A 21,666-nucleotide genomic window follows, 5' to 3' on the forward strand; every position below is an offset into this window, starting at 1 on the left:
GATGGCATGGTTGACAGTATCAAAGGCAGAAGAGAGATTGAGCAAAATGAGAACACACGGGGTGTTAGAGTCAAGGTTGGAGAGCAGGTCTTCACCGATGTTCAGGAGAGCAGTTACCGTGCTTCTGGCAGCTCTGAAGCCAGACTGATGGTCATGAAGACTACCAACAGAATCTGCATGGAGATTAAGCTGGGAGATGGCCAGTTTCTCCAGGAGCTTGCCCAGGAAGGAGGTGATGGAGATTGGGCGATAGTTGGCCGGGCAGGAGGGGTCAGAAGAGGGTTTCTTAAGAAGAGGGTGCACAAGGGAGTGCTTAAGGGGGGAAGGAAAGACTCCAGAGGCGAAGGAGTGATTGCAGAAGTCAGTCAGGTCAGGGGCCAGGGAGTCAATGTGGTCCTTGATAGTTTTGGAGGAACAGGGGTGAACCTGTTTTGACGAGACTTTCATGGATCAGACTTGTCTGGAAACCTCTTCAGCTGAAAAAAGGGGAAAGGCAGAGAAGGAGGGAGGAGGGGTGGCTGCAGAAGGGCCAGAGGAGCAGGGAATGGAGGGAGCGAGGTGATAGGAGGAGAGTGAGGACAGGATGTCCTGAGTTTTTGAAATTAAGTGAGAGGCCAGTGCCGTGCAACGGGCCTGGGAGGGGACAGGAGAGGTAGAGACTGCAGCAGGGCTGGCCAGTTCCTTGCAGATTTTAAAGAGTTTGGCCGAGTTGTTAGATGCCGCAGAGATGCAGGCTTGGATAAGGGCTCTCTTCTTGGTATTGCCTTTGGAGCAGGCGGCAGGCCAGTTTGTCAGAGGATGAACATGAAGCACTCCATTTCCTCTCTGCCACCCTGCACTTGCGTTTTAGGGTGACGAGATCCGAGTCATACCAGGAGTTACATTTGGCTTTGGGCTTCAGGCGGATTCTCATGACAGGGGCAAGGATATCAAGAGTATCAGAAATCAACTGACACGCGCTTCATGGGTCGGATGACTGCGAAGGAGGGTGGCAGTGATGAAGGTGGCTTTGCATGAGGGGTAGGGAGGGTGAGGTGGGAGGATAGGAGAAAGTGATCGCTCCAGGAAAGAGGAGTGTAGAGAGGAACAGAGAGGGGAAGGTCAGAAGAGATCGGGGCATCAAGAGTGTGCCCTGCAGAATGAGTCGGATGAGATGCGAGAATAGAAAGTGAGAGAGAGTCGGAGAGGTCACAGAATAGTCCAGTGGAGGGACAGGAGGCATCCAGGTGGATGTTGAAGTCTCCAAGAAAGAGGAGTTGAGCGGTTGAGGACAATAGTGAGGAGGAAAGGTCCGCCCACTCGGAGAGGAAGGAGGAAATTTGCCCAGGTGACCAGTGTGCATGGTGGCACATGTGTTCTTGTCAGTTGGCTATGTCTTCATGGCATCTGTGACGATGTTGATGGCTTGTGCCTATTGTTTTAGTCGATCTGGTCCATATCGCAGGCGTCGGCTTGACCGGGGCATGGTAATGGGCAGGCTCCGCGTGAATGTGGGCCGCGCACACATGGTACTTTGTCATCTGGTAAGGAAGTGAGCGGGTCAAACTCCTCTCTTGGGGGTGCTTGTGTCGTGATCCTCTAGGCCAGGGTCTGGATGAGAATGGGTGGAAGGAGGTGTCCCATTTTCCCACTTCAGTCCCCCCTCTGGTCGACTTGCCGACCACAAAATTATCCGCTCGTCTTTCTCCGCGTGGCCTCCATACTAATGATATCCCTCCTAGATGTCCATACTGGTTCACATGATCTTCAAATGACCAGTACATGTACACACATCCACCACCGGGTTTGCAATAAACCCACTTTCCAACATAGCTGTTCGGGTTCCTTGGGTTCTCTACCTTCACAGACGGCGGGTGTGAGTCTGATTCTAATATCTGCTTGCGCAATCTTTCTCTTTCTCTTATTATTATATCTGCGTTTTTATCATCTTCAGCTGGCATCAGGGCGTGCATTCCAATAATTTCCATCATCTCATCAGTCGTCCGGACTGTCCGAGCTCTCCACAACCTAATCCTAAAATGGCCGTCATTCCCAATATTATGCATCCAGCTATTATTTTAAGGCCGTCTGACAACCACGATGGCATCCAGGACCATAAATAAGAAAACCAGCTGCCGTCTTTCTTCACTGCCTTAGCTTCTTCTTCCATTTTGGCGTGCATTCTGGCTAGTTGTGACACTGCTTCAGTAAGTGTACCGTTGTCTGCGTCGTTAGCAGGTATAAATGTACAGCATGATTTTCCAATTTTTGCTCAAACTCCTCCTTTCATTGCGGTGAGAAGATCCAGTACATATCTATTCTGTAGTGCTACCATTCGCACTGCTCTCAATTCTTCTTTTATTGCGTTGAATCCGTTTACTGTTGAGTTTATCATCATCATTAGCTCCCACCTGGTAATTTGAAGCCATTTGGCATTTGCGTATGCCTGCAGTCCCGGATGTATTATAGAGGAGAAGAACATTGACGCTCTGCTAAACAGTCTGTGTCCTGGTGGGATATCGCCAAGAGCTGTTTCTGATCTACCCCACAAGTAATTCCCTGTCAGCGGTTCCCCCTGTCTTTTTGTTCTCGGCAACAAGTTTGTTCTATTATTCCTTTTCTCTTCTGAAATCATTGCAGATCTTTTCCTCCTTTTATTCCCTTCATCCATCTTAGGTTAGTTTTCTAAGTTCACATATTTTTGTGGTACCACGAAAGATGGTACATTTATGTGTAACATGGTGCACAGTCCATTCCAGGATGGTGGCAAGCTGTGGTAAGCCTTATCTCCACAGGCCCAATAGTGATCCATTAAAACTTCTGTACCGGCGCCCTCCTTCGTTATTGTCACTATTCTCTTGCAGTTGCTGTTTCTTCCGACGTGGACGTCTCTGTTGTGTTGGTAGCATAGTGTCGGTGCAGTTAGAGGAAGTATGGACACCGGGTCTTTGTCCTTCTCCAACCAAGTCACTAGTCCAGCTGTCTTTATCCATCCATTGAAACACTTGTTGTTCTCTTCGTCCATTTTCGCTACATTTGGCTTTGTTAGTGTTATCATTTCGCTCCCCACAACTCCATTTGTCCATCTTTCCTTCGTGTATACCTTCCCATATATCAGCAATAGGGGTCTTTGCCAGCACCCCATTACTCCAGCAACTTCACTTGCGCGCCGTTCACATGGTAGATAGTTCAGCGTTACATCCTTCGTCTCTCCTTTGTCTGGCCCATCTGTCACATATTGGAGCCCTTCTGCTAGTTGCCAGTAGTGATTGTACATGTGTAGTGTCTTGATGAAGTTATTTTCATACGGGTATGTATCCCTCGTCTTCCATTTCATCATTGCCATTCTCCTTTGAAATCTTCCTTTTGTCTGGAACATGGCAAATATATCAGACATTCTACTGATGTTGCTGGTACTTCAGTAGCCACAAAAGTTCTCGAGGCATTCATGGTGTATGGGATCAGTGAGCACACGTAGCAGTTGCCTTAGTTGTCCCCTTACCAATTTTAGACATGTGCTGATACCACATGTTGTTTGAGACGTAAGCAGAATCTATGAGATATGTGTGAACCCCATTATTTCCAATGGACATGCTGCTTTTAACCCTCCCTCCTCTTATTCCTTGCTTGCTCATGCCACCTGGAACCATACCTGTTGCAGCCGTGGTGGGGTGTTCATTAGTAGAGGATGTAGCCATAACTAGGGAAGCATAGTGTGCCTGCCAGACAGTGGTAGCAAGTAGACCAGTGATGAACAACATTTCTATAATCTTTAATACAATAGCTAATATCACTGGCATTTTCCTCTTACCTTTGCTGCGGTCCTGCAGCTTGTTATGTCTGATGATGAAGATGCCCGCCTGAAAATGTCTAAAAACAAGCATTAATTTGTTAGTTTTGTTTAATTTAAGCCCTCCCTATGAGGTAGTTGTTTAATGGCCAAGCGAAAAGCTGTTCCCACGTGTATCTTAGTGATCTATCTCTTAGGGCTGGTAAGTGCTCGTGAAGATGCGGGAATGATTGTTCTATGGCCAAAAGAAATGTGTTGTAATAGACACATATTTTCCCCTTCTTTAAATACTTTGGTCTTTTTATAACATATACAAATTGGTGGGACAGCTCTTCAGGTGTGTCGTTGTCTGTGGGCAGCATTTACTCTTGGGCAAAACGTAATGTTAGTTACTTTTCTTTAATTTTTTTAGACAGTAGAACGCGGTACCTGCATGTGCGAGACAAAAAGAAAGAGAACATACACATGTCTACAAGTGTGGTGCAATAATATAGTTTGTTAGACAATGTCCTTCAATGGGGTAGTGTCAGGGGCGGTACTGTCCGGGACAGTGTTTGTTTGCTCTGGGACCTTGTGACCATGGGGTGGGCTATGGGTGATTGTCGGTTTCGAGTCCTTATGGGCTTCTGGGGTTTGGGAGGGGACAGAGTCTATGTCGCTGGTATCTTTTATTAACTGTCATGATGCCTACCCCCGGCATCTGGACCAAGCCCATCAGCCCCGGAAGCAGGCATCCAGACATTTATTAAAACCTCAGCAGCCCCGGCTAGGGGCTATCTGGGTTCAGTCCTGGCGCCTTAGGTGCCAGGCTCATAATAGAAATCAGTCCTGGCGCCTAAGGCGCCAGGCTCATAGTAACTACTTACATCAGGCAGACCATGCTGCAAATGAATCCAAGCCAACGTGAAGCCTGGAGGGGACTATTTTACTACAGGGACTATTTTTTACTCTGGTGTGGTTCTACGGACTTCTTACCTGGGACTACTTTTGAGGCTATTTAAACCACGCCCGACCAGCAAGCCAGCATTCAGTCTTCTGCCACGCCCGCCTCAAATCCAGAGCTCCTAGAAAAAGGGGGAAGAAGGAGAAAAGGTTAGATCACGGACATTATTTTAATTCCTTACTTGATTCTGGATCTAGCACGACTCAGAGCCTGAAAGGACATTGCTTCAGCACGTGTCGCATCGCCAGCTGCAGCGCCGCGCCATACTCACCAGTCCACAGTATCTTTCAACTCGGCGCTGCCTTCATCATTTTCTTTGGCGAACTCCAATACCTGGGGGAAAACAAAAGGAATAACAAAGTGAGCCTAGAGAGCCGACAAATACAATCACTTTTATCACCAGGCTTACCTGATTTACCACCGGCGGCATTACCCTTCAATACGCCACATCTTCTTATGCTGCTTCTATAAAGGGAGGGAAAACAACAAATTAAACTCACTCAACTTTTACTGGACAGTGTTGGGTAATACAGACTCTTACCTGAACGCCATCAGCAGCCTCCAGACAATATTTTTAGTTGCAATTCAACAAGGGGATGCAAGAGTGAACATCGGACATATTGAACTCTTTGAACTTTATAAACTCCAGAGTCAATATTCCTCCGGAACTCTTCCAGTACCCCAAACCAGTGAAGTAACTGGTATCTACGTGCCCCTGCATGCCACGCAGGATGGAGAGCTCATCATTTAAAAACATAAGGTGAGGATACTAATTGAGAATATCGGAGGTGACTAGTGGGGAGAACGAGAACAGTGGGGAAGGACCATCACTAAAATCCACTGAGCTAAATCCCTTTCTCCACTTGCAGGAGAATACTTTTAGGGGTCAAGCAGACGAGATTAGGCGGGCCAGTCCAGACTGTCATCTCTACACTACGCTTCACGTTGGTGGAGACTGCTGCTGTCCGGTCCGATCGACGCCCCTGTGGGAACCAGGTGAGCGTAACAGAACACGAAGCCTATCTACAAATCCCCACCCGGGCGTAATGGAAACCTTAGAAACCGACCAACTAGCCCAATTGTTAGGGGAACTTAGGGCAGAAGTGCACTCCGCGCGCCAAGAAACTAATGGCCTCAGGGGAGAACTGATTATGTCGACGGAGAGCACTGATGATCTTACTAGACAACTGCTGCAAAACCAAGCTGAGCAAACACCACTACCTGGACTTGGGGGGAATCCAACTCCTGTTTCATCGAGCAATCCTGTGCAAATGGTTCTACCAGGGAGCATTCCTTTAGCTCCACCCGAACGTTTTGCTGGGGACCCGAAAAGGTTCGCCGTGTTCATGAACCAATGCCGCTTGCACTTTCTATGCAGACCTGGAGCTTTCCCAAACGACCAAGCCAAAGTAGCCTTTGTACTATCATACCTTAGTGGCAGCGCAGCGGATTGGTCAATTCCACTAGTCAACCAGGATGACCCTCTTCTTCGGGATTTTCAGGGTTTTCAATTGAGCATGGAAAAACTATTCGCCAGACATTCACAGGGACAGGCCCTGGATAACGAACTTTTGTCCCTACGACAAGGTAATCAGGATCTGCTAACCTATATCACAACCTTCAATAGGTTGGTGGTGGAAACCGGATGGCCAGAGGAAAAACGAGTTACATTATTTCATCGTGGACTTCGGGGTGAACTCAAAGATGTTTTGGCCCAAGTTGTGAACCCACCTCAGGATTGCGCAGAATATATAGACTTAGTGGTCGAGTTAGACCACCGACTTCAGAATAGAAAGGCTGATTGAGCTAAGTTTGAGAATCGGTATTGGTTAAACCCAATGTTACCCCCAAAGGAACAGATGCATCAGAACCTATGCAAATTGGGGGGGGTTAAGGGACCCCTAACTCAAAAGGAAAGAGAAAGGAGACGGCAGATGCAATTTCGTCTGTACTGTGGGGCCTCAGGACATTTTCTACAGGATTGCCCTATAAAACCATCCAAAAAAGCAGTCTGAGTTGCTGTTAGAAATCAAACAGAGCCTGATTCGGGAAACGACCACGCCCGACAAGCGTAGCGGTCCGCTTGCTGAGATTGAAGAAGGACACTCAGACCTCGCACCTAATCATACCAATGGTCCTTATTGACCCAAGGCAGCCATCACGTATGCACGCAGTAAGGGCATACATCGATAGCGTGGCCGTAGGAAACTATATGGACCACAAATTGGCTTCTAGGATGAATCTACCTCTCTGCAAAAAGACCACTTCGGATTTCATCACCACAGTCGACGGAACTGAAATTGCCTCTGGGCCTGTAACTCATTCCACTACAGAGATGACATTGTTGGGTCAGGATGGGCATCGGGAGACTATTGTGTTTGATTTAATCAAAGCCCCGCAGTTCCAAATAATACTGGGGATACCTTGGTTGGAAACACATAATCCTTGTATTGATTGGCGAGAGAACAGAATAACCTTCCCGGATTGTGCGCACACCTGTTACCCGGAAAAAACCTTGAGCAAAGTCCTGGCCACAGTCACTAATCCAGTCATGCAATTACCACAGGAATATCTAGAATTCCAGGACGTTTTCCAAAAAGAACAGGCAAACACCTTACTGCCACACAGATCATACTATTGTCAAATCGACCTCATACCCGGTGCGCAACCTCCATGCAGTAGGATCTATGCCTTACGGAACCCGAAAACCTACACCTACGACAATACTTGGATCAATACTTTGCTAATGGCTTCATTCGTCCATCCAAGTCCCCTACATCCTCAGCTTTATTCTTCGTACCTAAAAAGTAAGGTGACCTCAGAACGTGTATAGACTACCGCGCATTAAATCAGATTACGGTGAAGAACCGATACCCATTTCCTCTGATCCCCGAATTACTAGACCAAGTAAGGATGCCTGCATCTACACTATCTCCGAGGGCATATCATCTGGTACGTGTAAAGAAAGGCGACGAATGGAAGACTGCCTTTCGTACCAAGTACGGATTGTTCGAATATCAGGTGATGCCCTTCGGGTTGTGCAATGCACCAGCAGCCTTTCAGTATTTTATGAACGATGTCCTTCGTGAACTCATTGACGTCTGTGTTGTCGTATACATCGACGATATTCTAGTGTACTCCTCCTCAGAATCAGACCATGTTAAGCACGTTCGTGCAGTTATCGAGAAACTACGTCAGCACAAGTCATATGCAAAATTGGAAAAATGTGTTTTTCCTGCTACAGAAGTTGAATTCCTTGGATTTATCCTGACTCCAAAAGGAGTTTGAATGGACTCTCGAAAGGTGGATGCAATTCTCAAATGGCCATAACCCAGTTCAGTTAAAGGGGTACAAAGCATGCTTGGATTTGCTAATTTCTACCGTAGATTTATTCCTGACTTCTCACATGTTGTACACCCCATCACAGCACTTTTGCGAAAAAACAAACGCTTCTTGTGGACCAAAGAGGCTGAAAAGGCCTTCCAAGAGCTGAAATTGAAATTCACGTCGGCACCTGTCTTGAAGCATCCACGCCCGAGCTCCCATACACAGTCGAAACCGATGCATCCAGTTTAGCCATGGGAGCTGTCCTGTCCCAGAAGGATCCTGAAACCGGTCAACTTCATCCAGTAGCATTTTGGTCCGGAAAGTTCTCGGCCCCCGAGTTAAACTATGAGGTTACCGATAAAGAGTTGTTAGCCATCAAATCTGCCTTCAAGGCTTGGCGGCATTATCTTCTCGGTGCCAGGCACACCATTACTGTAATCACCAATCACAGGAACCTGCAGTATTTAAAAACAGCCAAGGCCCAATCATCGCGTCAACTTCGATGGGCATTATTCCTCGCCGAATTCGATTTCGTGATCACTTATCGACCAGGTTGCAAGAATGGTAAGGCAGATGCCTTATCCCGAATAGGGATGGGAGAAGCATATTCGAACCCAGAACCAGTGCCTATAATTCCAGAACAAAGAATCCTTGGCATAACTACTATACAGACTTTAGAAGATATTCATTTAAAAATCCAACAACTTTTCAATTCAGCAGCCCTGCAGGACTGGGTGAAATAGGGCCAAGATTATTCAGTCATCAATGACTTACCTTACTATCAAGGGCGTCTATTTCTACCACACAAGGAACTACAAGAACTAGTCATCTCCAATTACCATGATGCTCTGATGGAAGGACACCCAGGTTTTGCAAAGACTGAAGCTAAAATTAAAAGACAATTCTGGTGGCCCGCCTGGCGAAAAGACGTACAGTCATTTGTGCTGTCTTGTGGTATCTGCGCCCAAAACAAAAGTCAGAAGAAAAAAACAGCCGGTCTTTTACAACCTTTGGATATTCCACCCACACCCTGGCACATTTTGTCTTTAGACTTTATTACAGATCTACCTCCGTGTAATGGGTTTAACACCATTCTAGTTATTGTTGATCTTTTTTCCAACATGGCCCACTTTATTCCTTTAAAGGGATTACCTTCTGCTTCAATTTTGGACAAGGAAGTTCTCGAAAACATTGTTTGAATACATGGATTTCCTTCCGTATTGGTCTCTGACCGAGGTAGTCAATTCATTTTGCAATTTTGGAAGAAATGTTGTCAATTGGCGCAAATCGACGTGAGGTTATCAACCAGTCACCATCCCCAGACCGATGGTCAGACGGAGAGGACCAACCAGACTCTTGAACAATACCTACGTTGCATGCTATACCAGACCGAAAGCAATTGGAAGGATATTTTATGGATTGCTGAATACGCATACAATAACTCAGTACATTCAGGAACCGGACAAAGACCCTTTTATATTGGACATCATCTTCGAACCTCAGAACTCGATTCGCCCCAGCACTTAGAAATGCCGGCAGTGACCCATCTGCACTCTACTATTAGACAAGCCTTTAAGGAGGCAACTGAACATTTGAAACAAGCAAAAGAGAAATACAAGAAAAATGCTGATCAACATAGAAGTGACACTCCCCAATACCAGATTGGAGATCAAGTTTGGCTGGCTACAAAACACATATCTCTAAAAGGAACTCGAACTTTTAATCCTAGATATTTCGGACCTTACACCATTAAAGCCATTATCAACCCGCTGGCCGTCAAATTAGAATTACCCTCTAATATGCGGATCCATCCTATCTTTCATGTTTCACTTCTAAAACCAGTTCAACCCGGAACAAGATTAACCAAACCACCTGACCCCATCCTGATAGATGGAGAACCTGAATTCGAGGTAAAAAATATCCTAGACTCTAAGATGGTTAAATCAAAACATTTTTATTTAATCGATTGGAAGGGTTACGGACCACAAGAAAGGTCTTGGGAGCCCAGTGACCATGTTTATGCACCTCGGTTGGTGAAGAGATTCCATCGGAACTTCCAAACCAGGGCCCAGGGGAGGAACAACCTTAGAAGGGGCCTTGGGGGGAGTGCTGTCGTGATGCCTACCCCCGGGCATCTGGACCAAGCCCATCAGTCCTGGAAGCAGCCATCCAGACATTTATTAAAACCTCAGCAGCCCCGGCTAGGGGCTATCTGGGTTCAGTCCTGGCGCCTTAGGCGCCAGGCTCATAATAGAAATCAGTCATGGTGCCTAAGGCTCCAGGCTCATAGTCATTACTTACCTCAGGCAGACCATGCTGCAAATGAATCCAAGCCAACGTGAAGCCTGGAGGGGACTATTTTACTACAGGGGCTATTTTTTACTCGGGTGTGGTTCTAGGGACTTCTTACCTGGGACTACTTTTGAGGCTATTTAAACCACGCCCGACCAGCAACACACGCTTCGCGTTATTCTGCATTCTGCAGCGTAACGCTCACCGTGCCTGCAAGCCAGCATCCAGTCTTCTGCCACGCCCGCCTCAAATCCGGAGCTCCTAGAAAAAGGGGAAAGAAGGAGAAAAGGTTAGATCATGGACATTATTTTAATTCCTTACCTGATTCTGGATCTAGCACGACTCCGAGCCTGAAAGGACATTACTTCAGCACGCGTCGCATCGCCAGCTGCAGCACCGCGCCATACTCACCAGTCCACAGCATCTTTCGACTCGGCGCTGCCTCCATCATTTTCTTCGGCGAACTCCAATACCTTGGGGAAAACAAAAGGCATAACAAGGTGAGCCTTGAGAGCCGACAAATACAATCTATTTTACCACCAGGCTTACCTGATTTACCACCGGAGGCATTACCCTTCAATACGCCACATCTTCTTAGGCCGCTTCTATAAAGGGAGAGAAAACAACAAGTTAAACTCACGCAACTTTTACTGGACACTGTTGGGTAATACACACTCTTACTTGAACGCCATCAGCAGCCTCCAGACAATATTTTTAGTTGCAATTTAACAAGGGGATGCAAGAGTGAACATCGGACATATTGAACTCTTTGAACTTTATAAACCCCGGAGTCAATATTCCTCCGGAACTTTTCCAGTACCCCAAACCAGTGAAGTAACTGGTATCTACGTGCCCCTGCATGCCACGCAGGATGGAGAGCTCATCATTTAAAAACATAAGGTGAGGATACTAATTGAGAATATCGGAGGTGACTAGTGGGGAGAACGAGAACAGTGGGGAGGGACCATCACTAAAATCCACGGGGCTAAATCCCTTTCTCTACTTGCAGGAGAATACTTCTACGGGTCAAGCAGACGAGATTAGGTGGGCCAGTTCAGACTGTCATCTCTGCACTACGCTTCACGTTGGTGGAGACCGCAGCTGTCCGGGTCTGATCGACGACCCTGTGGGAACCTGGTGAGCGTAACATTAACGCTGATACTGTGTTTTCCTCCGTTGTCGTTGCTGCTGCGTTGGCCCTATCGTCGGCGCAAGGGTGGGTCTTATCTTTGTAGGGCTTAACGTCATGCAGGTGGTTCCAGGTGCTCTTATTTTTCTATTTAATTGCTCCATGAGCTACTGCTTCCACCTGGTGGGGCCCTGTAAACCTAGGGCTGTTCCACCGATGGTTAAAGTTACAGAGGAGGACGTAGTCCCCCTCCTTAATTGTCCGCTGCGAAGGTTGTTCCAGTCCTTCTTTTTCCTTGTCCTCTTGCTGTCATGATCTCTGCTTCCAAAAGATCAGGACTTGCCCGACTCCCTTGGAAGCAGACCCATAACCCCGGTTCCGTGTGCCAGCCAGTCCCAATTGGGACCTTTTGGACCCTGTCCTGGGGCCAGTGGCACCAGGCTCATAAAGATGCCCAGTCCCAGCGCTGGAAGCGCCGGGCTCATAATGCTTGGGTGGACTTACCTGCAGCAGACCATGCTGCTTACTTACCTGCCAGTTGAACCCCTGATCCTCTTCTGTTTGGGACTACTTTTCCTGTTGGGTGGGGCAGGAGCCACTCCCTAGGTTCAGAACACTGGAACTCTTCTGGAAAGCAGGAACTCTTTTCTTACCTAGGCGTGGCTGTGGAAGGAGACACCTAAGCACTACAGGAGGCTATTTAAACCACACCCGATGGATGAATCTTGCTTTGTGTTATTCTGCATTCTCTGCAGCAGAACGCTCATCGTGTCTTCTGCTTCTGATCCTGGGCCTAAGGGAACAAAGGCTTACCATCCTGGAATCCAGTCTTCAGCAGCACCTGTAAAGACAAAGAAAGAACAGGTTAGCACTACGGTCTTCAGTGGCAGCGCATCTCTTACCTGGTCCATCGGCTGTCACCAACGCTTCGGCGCTGCATCCCGCATCTGAAGACAAAAGAAGGTGCGTTTAAAGACATTGGGCAACTTTATTACTCACGTGCCATTACTCCTTCCCACGCCGAATCCAGTGGGTATTCCAGCACCCTTCAGCTTCTCTAAAGCTCCGAACTTGTACCTGCAAGATAAAAGGGACAGTTAGTGCGCATCGTGAAGCAGGCTACAAGCGCTTACTTACGTGCTTCCAGGCGCTTCTATTCCTCACGCGGGTTCGATCCTCAACTCTCATCAGCCCGCCATCCGCCATCGCCGGAACCCTGCAAAACAAGAGATATCATTACAAAAGACTTTTAAGACATTTGAAGTGCCCAGAACTTACCGTTCGTGCAGTTAACGACGGACAGCAGTCCTCTGAGGTCAAGAGGCCTGCACCCTTATCCAGGGAAGAAACTGGTTACGGCACCCTGCCCCGAGGCAGATGGAGAGCTCGGCGTTCACTTACCTAAGGTGAGGGCGTTAACCTTTGGGGTTCTACAGGAGAAGAGAAAGGGAAGAGGAGAGAGGCACCCAATAACCCCAGTTCATTAATCCCATATTTTCTATCTGCAGACATCTTACTCTTCAAGTCAGACATACAGTGCACAGAGGTCCAGCTCAAAGAGCCAACCGTGTGTTACACATCACCTTTGAAGATACGGCATTCACCCAGTCAAGACCGGCGCCTCTGCGGGAATCAGGTGAGCGTTACAGAACACAAAGCCTACCGCAAAACTCCCACCCAGGCGCTATGGAAACCTCGGATACCGACCAGCTAGCCCAGTTACTTGGGGAACTAAGAGCAGAAGTGCATGCAGCCCGTCAGGAAACGAATGCTCTAAGAAGGGAACTGATTATTTCCAAGGTGCGAACAGACGATCTCGCTAGACAATTGCTACAGTCACAAGCCGGACAAACTCCGTTACCCGCATCAGGGGCAAATCTTCCTTCAACATCCTCTACGAACCCAGTGCAGATCAACCTACCTGGGAATGTACCTCTGGCTCCGCCCGAACGATTTTCTGGTGACCCAAAGAGGTTTGCAGTATTTATTAATCAGTGCCGGTTGCACTTCTTATGCCGGCCAGCAGCCTTTCCAACTGATAAAGCTAAGGTAGCTTTCGTGCTTTCGTACCTTAGTGGCAATGCGGCAGACTGGTCGATCCCTCTAGTTAATCAAGATGATCCGGTTCTCCATGATTTTCAAGCTTTTCAGCTCAATATGGAAAAACTGTTTGCAAGACATTCACAGGGGCAGGCCTTGGACAATGAGCTCCTTTCATTGCGACAGGGTAATCAAGACCTTTTGGCTTATATTGCGTCTTTCAACAGACTGATAGTGGAAACTCGATGGCCTGAGGACAAAAGGATTACGCTGTTTTATAGAGGTCTACGTGGAGAGCTCAAAGATGTGTTAGCCCAAGTAGTGAATCCCCCGCAAGACTGTTCGGACTATATTGACTTAGTCGTTCAAATTGACCACAGACTGCAGAACAGGAAGGCCGATCGTTCCAAGTTTGATGCTCGAGTATTTTCCAAACCACCAACTCCTACCAAAGGAGTAGACTCCGGGGAACCCATGCAAATAGGGGGCCTGAAAGGACCACTAACACAAAAGGAGCGGGAAAGGAGAAAACAGCTGCAATTATGCCTCTATTGCGGAAACTCGGGGCACTTTCTTCGAGACTGTCCGGTGAAACCAGCCAAGAAGGCAGTAGGAGCTGCAGTTACCAGGGTCACAAACTCTGAGCAGGGAAACAACCTCGCCCGACAAGAATAGAGGTCCTCTTGCCAAGCGTTAAAACCAGTTCAGTGACCTCGCATTTCGTGATACCTATGGTCCTCATTAGCCCTGAACATCCGGATCGATTACATGCGATTGAAGCTTACGTCGACAGCGGTGCCATCAGCAATTATGTGGATCATGAAATGGTTTTGAGGATGAATCTGACTCTTTGTCCAAAGGCTGTAAAGGACGTCATTACTACGGTGGATGGTACGGAGATAGCCTCCGGACCAGTAACGCATACCACCCAAGAAGTGACGCTAGTAAGTCAAGATGGACACCATGAGAAGATCGTGTTCGATGTGATCAAGGCCCCTCAGTTCCAGATTATTCTAGGAATTCTTTGGTTAGAGAAGCACAATCCTCAGATCGATTGGCGAGCAAGAACGGTTCAGTTTCCAGAATGTGTCTCTACTTGTCACCCTCGACCTGGTGTTGCACTGGCAGCAATTTCCTCGGAGGCTCCCCAGTTACCTCCTGAATACCTAGAATTCCAAGATGTTTTCCGGAAGGATCAGGCTAACTCTCTACCTCCTCATAGGTCTTATGACTGCCAGATAGACCTGATACCTGGATCTACTCCTCCTTGTAGTAGAATGTATGCCCTCACCGAGCCTGAGAATCTTCACCTCCGACAATACCTGGATCAATACCTAGCGAATGGGTTTATTCGTCCTTCCAAGTCCCCTGCTTCCTCAGCTTTGTTCTTCGTTCCAAAAAAAGAAGGGGACCTTAGAACTTGTATAGATTATCGCGCCCTGAACCAGATCACCGTTAAGAATAGATATCCGTTACCTTTGATCCCTGAACTCCTGGACCAAGTCAGAAAAGCATGCATATATACAAAGCTGGATCTTAGAGGAGCCTACCACTTGGTACGAGTAAAAGAGGGCGATGAATGGAAGACGGCCTTCCGCACCAAGCATGGGCTATTTGAATATCAGGTCATGCCCTTCGGACTTTGCAATGCCCCGGCCGCCTTTCAATATTTTATGAACGATGTCCTCAGAGAGCTCATAGATGTGTGTGTTGTTGTTTACATTGACGACATCCTCGTTTATTCTTCATCGGAAACTGAACATCGGAAACACGTGAAAATGGTCCTCGAGAGATTGCGTCAACACAAACTTTTCGCTAAGTTGGAAAAATGTGTTTTCAACGTGACTGAAGTTGAATTCTTGGGATTCATATTATCACCTAGCGGAGTGCGTATGGATTCAAAGAAGGTCGATGCAATTCTCAAATGGCCATCGCCATCCTCAGTAAAAGGTGTTCAAAGCATGTTAGGCTTCGCTAACTTTTACCGCAGGTTTATCCCCGAATTCTCTCGAATAGTCCAGCCCATCACCGCCTTGTTAAAGAAAAACAAACGTTTTGAATGGTCTACCGAGGCGGAACAAGCTTTCCAGAATTTGAAGACTAGATTTATCTCTGCACCGATATTAAAACATCCTCGCCCAGAACTCCCCTACATCGTTGAAACTGATGCTTCGAGCCTTGCCATGGGGGCATTTCTATCACAAAAGGACCCAGTAACCAATCAGTTGCATCCCGTGGCATTTTGGTCCCGCAAATTCTCGCCTCCTGAAATCAATTACACTATTACTGATAAGGAACTTCTAGCTATCAAGTCCGCCTTTAAGGCTTGGCGGCATTATCTTCTGGGGGCCCGACACACCGTTACTGTGATTACAGATCACCGAAACCTGCAATATTTGAAAACCGCAAAAGCTCAATCCTCTAGGCAACTCCGTTGGGCACTATTCTTTGCCGAGTTTGACTTCATAATTACCTATCGACCTGGTACAAAAAACGGTAAAGCTGATGCCCTTTCTCGGATGGGAGTGGAAGAACATTTGATCAATCCTAAACCTGTACCTATCATTCCCGAACAAAGAATTCTAGGTGTAATCGCCACACAATCCATAGAGGAAGTTAAGGATAAAGCCAGGCTACTGGTAACTCCAGCAGACATACAGAATTGGCATCTGCAGGGAAAGGACTTTACGATGAAGGACAACCTATTATATTTCCAAGAACGGTTATACCTGCCCAGCACAGATTTACAGAAAAAGGTAATCTCTTGTTATCACGATTCTTTAATGGAAGGACATCCCGGTATGACCAAGACCTCGGAAAATATCAAGCGCTACTTCTGGTGGCCGTCTTGGAAAAAAGATATCAGAGACTTTATAATGTCCTGTGGAGTATGCGCCCAAAACAAGAGTCAAAAGGAAAAACCAGCCGGCCTCTTACGCTCTATTGACATCCCGCCTCGCCCTTGGCATACGCTTTCTATGGACTTCATCACCGATCTACCTCCATGCTCCGGATACAATACGATCCTAGTAATCGTGGACCTATTCTCCAAGATGGCGCATTTCATTCCACTCAAAGGCTTACCAACAGCAGCAACTCTGGCCCGAGAATTTCTCGAAAACATCGTCCGACTGCAGGGTTTTCCTTCAGTTCTGATTTCGGATCGAGGTAGTCAATTTATTTCTCATTTTTGGCGAAGTTGCTGTCGGTCGGCTCAAATTGATGTGAGACTTTCGACCAGCACCACCCTCAAACCGACGGACAAACCGAGAGGACCAATCAAACTCTGGAACAGTATTTGCGCTGCATGCTACAACAAACTGAAAAAACTTGGAAAGATATCCTTTGGATAGCCGAATATGCCTACAATAACTCTGTCCACTCGGGAACTGGGAAGACCCCGTTTTTTCTTTTATACGGTAGTCACCCTCGAACCTCGGAGTTGGATCCACTCCAAGATCTTGGAACACCAGCAGTAGACCACCTGCATTCTACAATCACCCAAGCCTTTAAGGAAGCCGTTTCTCACCTTCAAAGGGCTAAAGAACAATACAAGAAAGGAGCAGACCAACATCAGAAGGAAGCCCCCCAATATCAAGTAGGAGATCAAGTCTGGTTATCCACCAAATATCTACCTCTAAAAGGACCACGCACATTCAACCCAAGATACCTTGGTCCCTATTCCATCACTACCATAGTAAATCCAGTAGCGGTCAAGTTGGACTTGCCCCCTCACATGAAGATACATCCGGTCTTCCACGTCTCTCTATTAAAACCCGTGCAACCTCAAACCCGACTAACCTATTCTAGTTGATGGAGAACTCGAGTTTGAAGTCAAAAGCATCCTGGATTCCAAGATCTCCAAATCTAAACTATTTTACCTGATTGACTGGAAAGGCTACGGTCCCCAAGAAAGATCCTGGGAACCTGCAGAATATGTCCACGCGCCTCGTCTAATCAAAAGATTTCATCGAACATTTCCTAACAAGCCCAAACCCCCGGAGAAGCCTGGTTTGGGAGGGGCCTTGAGGGGGGGTGCTGTCATGATCTCTGCTTCCAAAAGATCAGGACTTGCCCGACTCCCTTGGAAGCAGACCCATAACCCCGGTTCCGAGTGCCAGCCAGTCCCAATTGGGACCTTTTGGACCCTGTCCTGGCGCCAGTGGCACCAGGCTCATAAAGATGCCCAGTCCCAGCGCTGGAAGCGCCGGGCTCATAATGCTTGGGTGGACTTACCTGCAGCAGACCATGCTGCTTACTTACCTGCCAGTTGAACCCCTGATCCTCTTCTGTTTGGGACTACTTTTCCTGTTGGGTGGGGCAGGAGCCACTCCCTAGGTTCAGAACACTGGAACTCTTCTGGAAAGCAGGAACTCTTTTCTTACCTAGGCGTGGCTGTGGAAGGAGACACCTAAGCACTACAGGAGGCTATTTAAACCACACCCGATGGATGAATCTTGCTTTGTGTTATTCTGCATTCTCTGCAGCAGAACGCTCATCGTGTCTTCTGCTTCTGATCCTGGGCCTAAGGGAACAAAGGCTTACCATCCTGGAATCCAGTCTTCAGCAGCACCTGTAAAGACAAAGAAAGAACAGGTTAGCACTACGGTCTTCAGTGGCAGCGCATCTCTTACCTGGTCCATCGGCTGTCACCAACGCTTCGGCGCTGCATCCCGCATCTGAAGACAAAAGAAGGTGCGTTTAAAGACATTGGGCAACTTTATTATTCACGTGCCATTACTCCTTCCCACGCCGAATCCAGTGGGTATTCCAGCACCCTTCAGCTTCTCTAAAGCTCCGAACTTGTACCTGCAAGATAAAAGGGACAGTTAGTGCGCATCGTGAAGCAGGCTACAAGCGCTTACTTACGTGCTTCCAGGCGCTTCTATTCCTCACGCGGGTTCGATCCTCAACTCTCATCAGCCCGCCATCCGCCATCGCCGGAACCCTGCAAAACAAGAGATATCATTACAAAAGACTTTTAAGACATTTGAAGTGCCCAGAACTTACCGTTCGTGCAGTTAACGACGGACAGCAGTCCTCTGAGGTCAAGAGGCCTGCACCCTTATCCAGGGAAGAAACTGGTTACGGCACCCTGCCCCGAGGCAGATGGAGAGCTCGGCGTTCACTTACCTAAGGTGAGGGCGTTAACCTTTGGGGTTCTACAGGAGAAGAGAAAGGGAAGAGGAGAGAGACACCCAATAACCCCAGTTCATTAATCCCATATTTTCTATCTGCAGACATCTTACTCTTCAAGTCAGACATACAGTGCACAGAGGTCCAGCTCAAAGAGCCAACCGTGTGTTACACATCACCTTTGAAGATACGGCATTCACCCAGTCAAGACCGGCGCCTCTGCGGGAATCAGGTGAGCGTTACACTTGCTGGGTGGTCTTCGACCCGCCCCGCGTCCTCTCGAGCTGTTGAGAGATAAAGGTGACAGTAGTAATCAAGGAATTTAAATATTCTATCATTTCATCACCAAAAACATTTTGTACAGAGTGACAGTCAGTTATGGCCCTTGACGGTGGGGTCAGCGGAAGGTGCATTTGTCGCCCAGTCACCACCTTGTGGGGTGTGAGGTGGTGATCCAACCCTGGCCTGTTTCTTAATTCAAATAGTGCTAAGGGCAAGCAATAGAGCGAGCTCTTTTTTGTTGACTGCTGTATCTTTGCTATCTCGTCTTTCAGGAGGCCATTGAGGCATTCACACATGCCATTCGCCTGCGGTTGATAGGCACATGCAAACTTATGTTTGATGCTAAGAAGGGTAGTTATGTGTTGGAACAGTTCGTTTGTGAAGTGTGGGCCGTTATCTGTCCGCAATACCTTGCACACCCCCCACCGCGGGAAAACTTCCCTCATTAGGAACTTGGCTGGTCTAAAAGCATCTGCATGGGAACATGGCCCAGCTTCAATCCACCTTGAAAATGGGCATACAACTACAATCATGTATCTGTACCCTTGACATACGTTGATCATGTCAACATAGTCTATGTGGAGGTGCAGGAATGGTCCTTCCGGCCGGGGTATAACAGCTTTTATCACTTGCACCGTGTGACCAGCCGTACACTGTTGGCAAGTAAGGCAATTGCTAATGAAATTTGCAATATGTGAATTTAACTCAGGACAGAACCAACCTTCCTTAATTCGTGCTGCAATCACCTCTTTCCTTGTATGCGCAGGACGATGGAGTTGCACCAGGGCTATTTTCAATAAGGCTAGGGGCATAACTACTTTGCCCGTGTTATTTTGTCGCCATAACGTGTCTGTAGGGGACATTGTGGCCCCCTTTTGACCCAAAGCTCCTTTTCTGCCATGGGTACTGCTGCCTGAAGCTCCATTATTTCATTCTCAGGGATATGAGTGTACCCATTCCTCATCAGCATCTGCCTTGCCCCCATTCTCCCCTTATCTTTTTCTTTTCCTGGGGGGATCCATATCTCTTCATAGTACGCAGCATATTTGGCATGTGCGTCTTCTGTTTCGTTACCTTTGGAAATGTGATCATCCCCGTTTGTATGGGCCTGAAACTTCACTAGGGCCACCTCTTTGGGATCTTCAATTACATCAATTAATTCAGCAATTAATAGGGCATGTTGCACTTGAGTGCCGTCAGCCCTCCTGAAACCTCTGCGCTGCAATTTAATTAACCCAGAGTGTACAGTTGATGTGAGATATGCGCTGTCGGAATATATAGTTACTCTTTTGTTGTTGCTTTCTTTGAGTGCTAAAATTAAGGCCACTAACTCTGCTGCTTGGGCAGAGTAGTGTTGGGGTAGCTGGACACATTTTACTGGAACATATGTCCAGTCCTCTGTCAATTTTACCACTGCTGCACCAGTTCTGCGTACCGCATCGCCCTGGTCAATTGTTGAGGACCCATCAATGTACATTATTTCTCCCCCCCTAGGGCATTTTCCTCAACTTTTCTTGTGCTGCAATATGTGTCGATAGCCTGTGTGCAGTCGTGTACATAGTTGTCACCTTCCACTACTTCTGCTATAAATTTTGCTGTGTTCACAGTGTTGCACCTCACAATTGTTAGCTCAGGCATTGATAATATAACCTCATACCCTGATGCCCTTTGGGTTGTCAGTGTTGATTTGGGTTTGTTCAGGATGGCAAAAAGGGCATGCTCTACGTATAATGTTGTCGGGCATCCCATCGTTATTGATGACGCTTTTTCCACTGCAAAGGCTGCGGCAGCCAAGCTCTGCTCACACGGGAAGTGGCCTAACATTACCGGATCCAAATGCCCACTGTAAAATGCTACTGGTTTGTGTCCCATGCTTGTTTTTTGTGTCAGCACTGCTCTCATTACTATCGAGCTGCAATGTGAAAATATGAAAAATTGCGTGTCGTAATTTGGTGTGGCTAATACTGGTGCGGAGGAGATGGCATGTTTCAGATCCTTAAACGCTTCTGTCATTTCTGTGGTCAATGTCAACTGTTTGTCTCCTCTCTGTGCTTCTTTTAATGCCTCAAGTAATGGCCCTGTGTATGAGCTATAATCAAAAACCCATGCTCTGCAATAATTGCATAGGCCCAAGAACTGATGCATTTCTCTCACTGTCTGTGGCTGTGGTGTGTTTGTTATGACCTGTGCTCGTTGTGGTGCGATGTGCCTTCCATTTTGTGAAATGAGCTGTCCTATGTAGAGCACTTGTTCTCGGCAGTACTGTAGCTTTTCCTTGTCTACCTTGTACCCTTTCTCTGCTAACACTGTGAGCATCTTGATAGAGTCTCTCCTACACTTCTCCTCCGTTGTACTGCATATCATTATGTCGTCGACATATTGTAATACCGTGCTTTCCATTTCAATGTTTCCCAGGTCCATTTGTATCACTCTGTTAAATATGGACGGGGACTCACAGTACCCTTGGGGCAACCTTGTATGTTTCCACTTAGTGTTGCGGTATGTGAAACTTGTCAAATCTTGTGAGTCAGGGTGTAGTGGTATTGAGAAGAAAGCGTTCTTGAGGTCAATCACAGTGAACCGTGATGCCTCTGCTGGTATTCCGCATAGTATAGTGGCTGGGTTAGCCGCTATAGGATATTCTGCCTCTACAATATGGTTGAGGGGTCTTAGGTCTTGGATGAAATGCCAGGACCCTCCTTTAGCCTTGCGCACAGGATACACAGCCGTGTTATATGGGGATTCTGA

The sequence above is a fragment of the Ambystoma mexicanum genome, chromosome 7p (assembly GCF_040938575.1).
Source record: "Ambystoma mexicanum isolate Mex_15411 chromosome 7p, UKY_AmexF1_1, whole genome shotgun sequence".
NCBI classification, from domain to species: Eukaryota; Metazoa; Chordata; class Amphibia; order Caudata; family Ambystomatidae; genus Ambystoma; species Ambystoma mexicanum.